Here is a 5,819-nt window from a genome sequence, read left to right on the forward strand (position 1 = left end):
GCATGAAACACAGCCCCCTAGAAATTACAAAGGTGGAATCCGGTGCCTAGGAGGAGAAAGCATCCTCGGTCGAACCAACTTGTGGGTGATCTTTTTTTTTTTAGCACATTTTATCCTCATCCTAATTATATCGATTACCATATGTTGCAATAAGTAAGAAATAATGAAAATTAATTGTGATTACCAAGACAATCCCCATTCGAGCTTTGGTAAAAATTAAGACAGCACCTGTAAATAAGTCAAAAAAATCATTGAAAAATTCCGATTTTATCTTGATTTATTGTTTCAAATGATGTATATACGACTTGATAATTAATTGTCCTTCTTGCAAAAGCCAAGAAAAACATACCTGTCTCCGCATAAAACACTGCAATTTGTCTTTATAAAGATATGTATGACAATTAAATGGTGCAGTATCCGTCTTCTGATCTTAATCATTGCTTAAGATTTGTTTATGAAAATTTTGTATTGATATAAGAAATCTTTGCATCTATACTAAATGTACACAACATATCTTCAATTTTCCTGAAATAGTTCCCTTTCCCTTGTTTTCCAAATTCAGAGAAATGATTTCATATTCACTCTCTTTTACATGGCACCGATCAATATTTTAAGGAAGTATTAAAACGGCCGTTAACAATACTGGGATATCTATTTCTGCAAGGGAATGTAAGCAGTTCTGGTATAAAGGAAATTTTGAACAGTTGTGACAATAGAAGAGATCTCGTCATTATTTTTAGAGGGGGGGGGGGGGGCAGTCTCTTAAAAAAAGAGCTGATCGATTTCCTTTGCTTTCAACACGATAAGGAAACATATATGTTATTTTATTTCTAGTTAATGTATATATTATGTAGAGATAGTACGAGCCTATAGATAATTGGACCGGAGGAAAATACACAAACCCCTATAAAAAAGTCAATATTTTGTTTCGAAAAAGTGAGGATATATATCAAAAAAGGAGAAAATAACAAACTGTGATCGATCTAAAAAAAACTTTAAAAAATACCAATCTGAGAACAAGACGTAAAACACCCACCTTCAGAAATTTCAAAGGTGGGATCAGCTGCCCAAGAGGAGGAAACATCCCCTGTAAACTGTAAACGTGTTGCGCCAGGTGGATTCGATCTTCACTCTACAAAGTAACTGTGGTATCATGATTCATCGGTCGACCTGGGTTATTTTGACTGAATATTAATTCGTATAAATATCAACCAGACTTTAAATAACTTTTTTCCAGTTTTTGGGAATTTCTATCCCAGAGCAGGGTGTCCGTAAAAATTATTTTAAATTAATCCTTAGATTACATCCTTTCAAAATATCATACACGTAATTTTATTTAAAGCCAGGCCTGCATTGAAGAAATTCTAGGCCAAAGGTCATGCACAATTTTGTGCTTTAACTATGAAGGTTAATTCTTAAATTGCAAAATATGAAATTTAGTTTGAAAATTCAAATTTGAAAAAAATAAAGACATACGATGGTTAACCTAGATTTCCCTAGTCAATGTACTTTTGAGTGAACCTGGTGTGATAAATTGAAACTTTTTAATCAGTTTAAGCCAGCGATGACTATAGTTTATTGAATAAAATATTGATTAATTACACAAAAAACACCTTGAAATGAAAGAGCTGGGATCACTTTATGCATAAAATGGCACTGTTTATAAACCAATTTATCCACTAACATACTATGTCCCTTTCTCAACATCAATATAAAGTAGAGACTTGGCGCTTTCAGTTTGTATATAAAAGTTTCCTCTAAAGAGTTCAGGTAAAGGAAAACAGGTTGTGTAAAATTGCAATGTTCTTCAATTTTGCAGAAAACAGGTGAATTTGAGAACATTCAACAAAGAATTAAAATTTGAGCACACCCCTCGATCCAAACATTAAAATATGTTTTATAATCTTAAAAAGCAGTTCTTTCATAATATATTTGCAGATTTTGAATCGGAGGTTGTGCTGTATACGAAATATTGAAAAATAGCTTCATATTTTGACTATTTTTGAAGAAATATTCGGGATATGTGAGTAATGACGCAATTCATGACGTCAGAATGCATTAACTAGCAAGAAAATTACGTCATTTTTCGTAGAAATTCAGTCCCCAAGTTATTCTACGATATTTATTGCCTTGTCGACTAAAACTATGCAGTTTTCATTTTTCAGAAATTTACAGAGCCATAAAAAGGCCCTAAATGGCCCTTGCTCTTTACCAATGTAAGATGTAGTAGGGCAGCGTAGTTCCCTAGATTTAAAATCTTTTTTTAGCATTTTAAAGATACTAATTGTATAACGACCATATTTTGTACCTCATAAATGCATGGTCCGATATTTTAAATCATAGCATCATTTTGAAGATTTTATCAAATACAAATGTTCCATCAAACGAATTTACAAAATTTTGATTATTTTTCAATTAATTGCACATTGTATTCTACATTGAAGTCTATGGGCAGCACATGTGTTATCAAGATATTGTAAAAAGTAATTTAAATTTCACACTTATCTCTTGGTAAAAATATGCATAAACTCACTCTTTATTAAAATATGAAATAAAATAAATCATTTATATTAATTAATACATTAATGCACCGGTGTAACGTAGAATTTTGAACCGGTTGAAAATTGACACCAAATGTAATCTATACTCGGGTTCATTTTTCAAAAGCTTGATATTTTTTTCTCAGCATTTATGACACCAAAATGTTGAAAATAACCCTGTTGAATATTGAACCTACTAGAGTGTTTTGCCCTGTGTTCGATCTAGAAGTAGTTGCTAAATAATGGATTTTTTTTATACAGAATTTGTCAGGGTTATCCACATTTGAAAATTTAACCATGGAGGAAGCTGAGCGAAATGTGATTGAAGCACGAATGCGTCTTCGACCTTCTATCTTTAACTTCATTAATCAATATTTGATGTCATAAATATCTTTACCTGTATAAATGCAACCAGAAAGAGACAAAATCCAGCAGACCACCGGCTGGCTATGTCTCACTGCGCTACATTTATACCCCTGTACATGCCCTGCATATTTGAGTATTTCCTCAAAATTTGCACTTATGACTTTTAATTTTGCTCTGAATTTAAATTAATGTTATCCATCCTTAAACCCTCGTTTAATCTTTAATTGCACCTTAAAATTCTTGTTAAACTTTTTGCATAATCTTGACTTTTTATTTACTGCAGATAATTTATACAGATGCATGACCTCTGCTCCCTCGCATCAACCTCTTTGATTGGTTACACCCTTATTCTTGACCAAGCCAGCATCTTAAAAACAAGTTCTTAACCTACAAACAAATAGGAAACTTCATGGAGCTAATTATCAGCGGTGAAAAGTTCATCCTGTACTCATGCCCAGCATCTGTTTTCTTCTATTTTTATCCTGCGCGATCGGCTATATTTTAATACCTTTGCTACTTTACCCCCGAGATTTATAAATTCCTCAATATTCTATTTTTATGCAATTTTTGTTATGATAATTACAAGGCGGGTGTGACAAGTCGGCAAGGGATGCTCACTCCTCCATGGTACCTGATCCCACCTCTAAATTTTGAGGTCTGTGTTTGCTCTGCTCCAAATCTGTATCGTGTCATTGGACTTTCGAGATTCTTATTTCATGCAAGCTAGTGAAATATTTTTTCTTTTATTTTTAAAATATAACTAACAATAGCTTTAAAAAATTATCTGCTTCTTAAATGTACAAAATATAAATACCTGTGATGTCCTAAAAACATGTTCATCATGGACAGAACCTGTCCAGGAAGATTTATATTTATCAGCCTTCCTGAATTAAATCTGAATAAATTTTCAGTATATTTTGTAGATTTTAAATCATTTTTTCCTGTAATTTTTTGAAGTTTAATTAAATGAATATAAAATATCTTAATGATAATATGTAATATAATTACGGAAAAAATACTATAACAGGGTACATGAAATATATGGAGATAACGAACAGTATTCAATTTGTTGTTTGTTGAAAATTTGCTGCAAACAACAGATTTGCATGTTTTTAAAACATTTTTTTGCAGTGTTCTTTTGATTATGTTGCATTTGAGTTCTTGCTTATTTACTGCAGCAATCTTGCTAAAAGCTCGCAGTTATTGACAATAGTCTGCGAACAAGAAAGTTTACTTACTGTGAACAATTTTGGTTGCTGTGAACAATTTTGGTTGCTGCAAACTTGAAGCAGACTTGCTTCAAATTAAAGGTTTACAAGTAAAACTATAAAAATAAATGTTAACTTACTCGAAAAATATAAAACCTGTATTTTTAGTATTTTATTTTGGTTTGTATTTGTGAAACTTAAATTATTTTTTAAAATTGTTTTAAAGATTAATGTCCACATACGTATTCTATTTGTGTTAAAATGTTCTTAATATTGACATAATAATAAACCATTAAGCAGGGAAGAATCAATCCTTCATAAAGACGCAATAGGAAGCATTGCTTGTTTGACGACTTTTCATTAACAAGGTTAAAAAACTTATTTTAGAGTTAAATTTATATTTAGAGGAAAAATACTTATTAGAACTTTAGCAGCTCAGGGTCAATCTTTCCCTTGATAATAACCGTGTTAATATTTTGAAAAATTCATGTACTGGAAAACATCAATTTTCGTTCTGCAATGGTTTCAATACAGAGGTAATCATCATATTCTAACTACCAATAGTCTCATGTATAAAATGGGCAAAGCTGACACTAAGTCTTGTACTTTTTGTGAAGAAGAAGAGGAAAGAATTTATCATTTAATCTGGGACTGTATGTTTGTTCAGCAATTAAAAAAAATTATTTGTCATTGTCATGCAAAAGACATTGAATTTAATTTAAATGCTAAATCATTTATTTTTGGAGAAAAAGATGATAATGAAATCTCAGAATATTTTAACACCATGTTGATATTAATAAAGCATTACATTTATAAAGTTCGTTGTCAGAATGCTTGTCCAAGTATCCAAGGTTTTCTAAATGGATTTTTAAAATCCTATTTTACAGTTTTGAAATACACTGTAAAAGATGATAAAAACTTACTGACTATAACACTTTCTGGCAAAAATGGATTGTTATATTTTAATTTATTGATTTTTTTTTTTTTGGCAATCATTTTAATATGTTACAAGTGAATCCCTCAAAACTGCACTGTTCTAGTTTTTCTTTTTTTCTCTCTCTTTTTTCTTTTTTTTTCTCAATAGCAAGCTAAAATGAAACTGAGTATGTATATATATTTAATTGCTGTGGTAATATCTAGAATTTTTTTTTCAAAATTAAGTATTATCTCCCTCATGCATAGCTCTGATCCTTCGACGTACATGTATTTGGCTGTAGTCTTTGTCCCTTTTTTCTGCTCTTCCAATTCTTTTTATCTAAATTTTGAATTTCCATCCTTTCGGCTTGAGCATCACTGAAGAGAAATAATTTGTCGAAATGCACATCTTGTGCATCAAAATTGGTACCGTATATGATTGACATGTTCAAGACAAAACGTAAAGTTAGGGCTTGCCTCTCTCTCTTAATAAACTTTTACACTGAGTTTGAAAATGTTTCAACTAAAATTAGTTTCTATTCGGATTCTGTTTTGTACATATATCTACATATAAGTTTGTATATGTATTTGTAATATGCGTGAAAGTTTCAATAATGATAATAATAATAGAATAATAAATTCGTTCTGCGTAAAAGAAAAAAAAACATTTTTATTTACCAGTGCTTTCCGTCTGACAGCCATATCTAACATCACACCTTTCTGCAGGACAGTTACACTCCGACATACAGAGTCTTCCGCAAAAACCTTCAACACATTTTCCAGTGCAGTT

Source organism: Saccostrea echinata, unplaced genomic scaffold (assembly GCF_033153115.1).
Source record: "Saccostrea echinata isolate AGI-Se365-2 ecotype Australia unplaced genomic scaffold, CSIRO_AGI_Sech_v1 ptg000024l, whole genome shotgun sequence".
Lineage (NCBI taxonomy): Eukaryota > Metazoa > Mollusca > Bivalvia > Ostreida > Ostreidae > Saccostrea > Saccostrea echinata.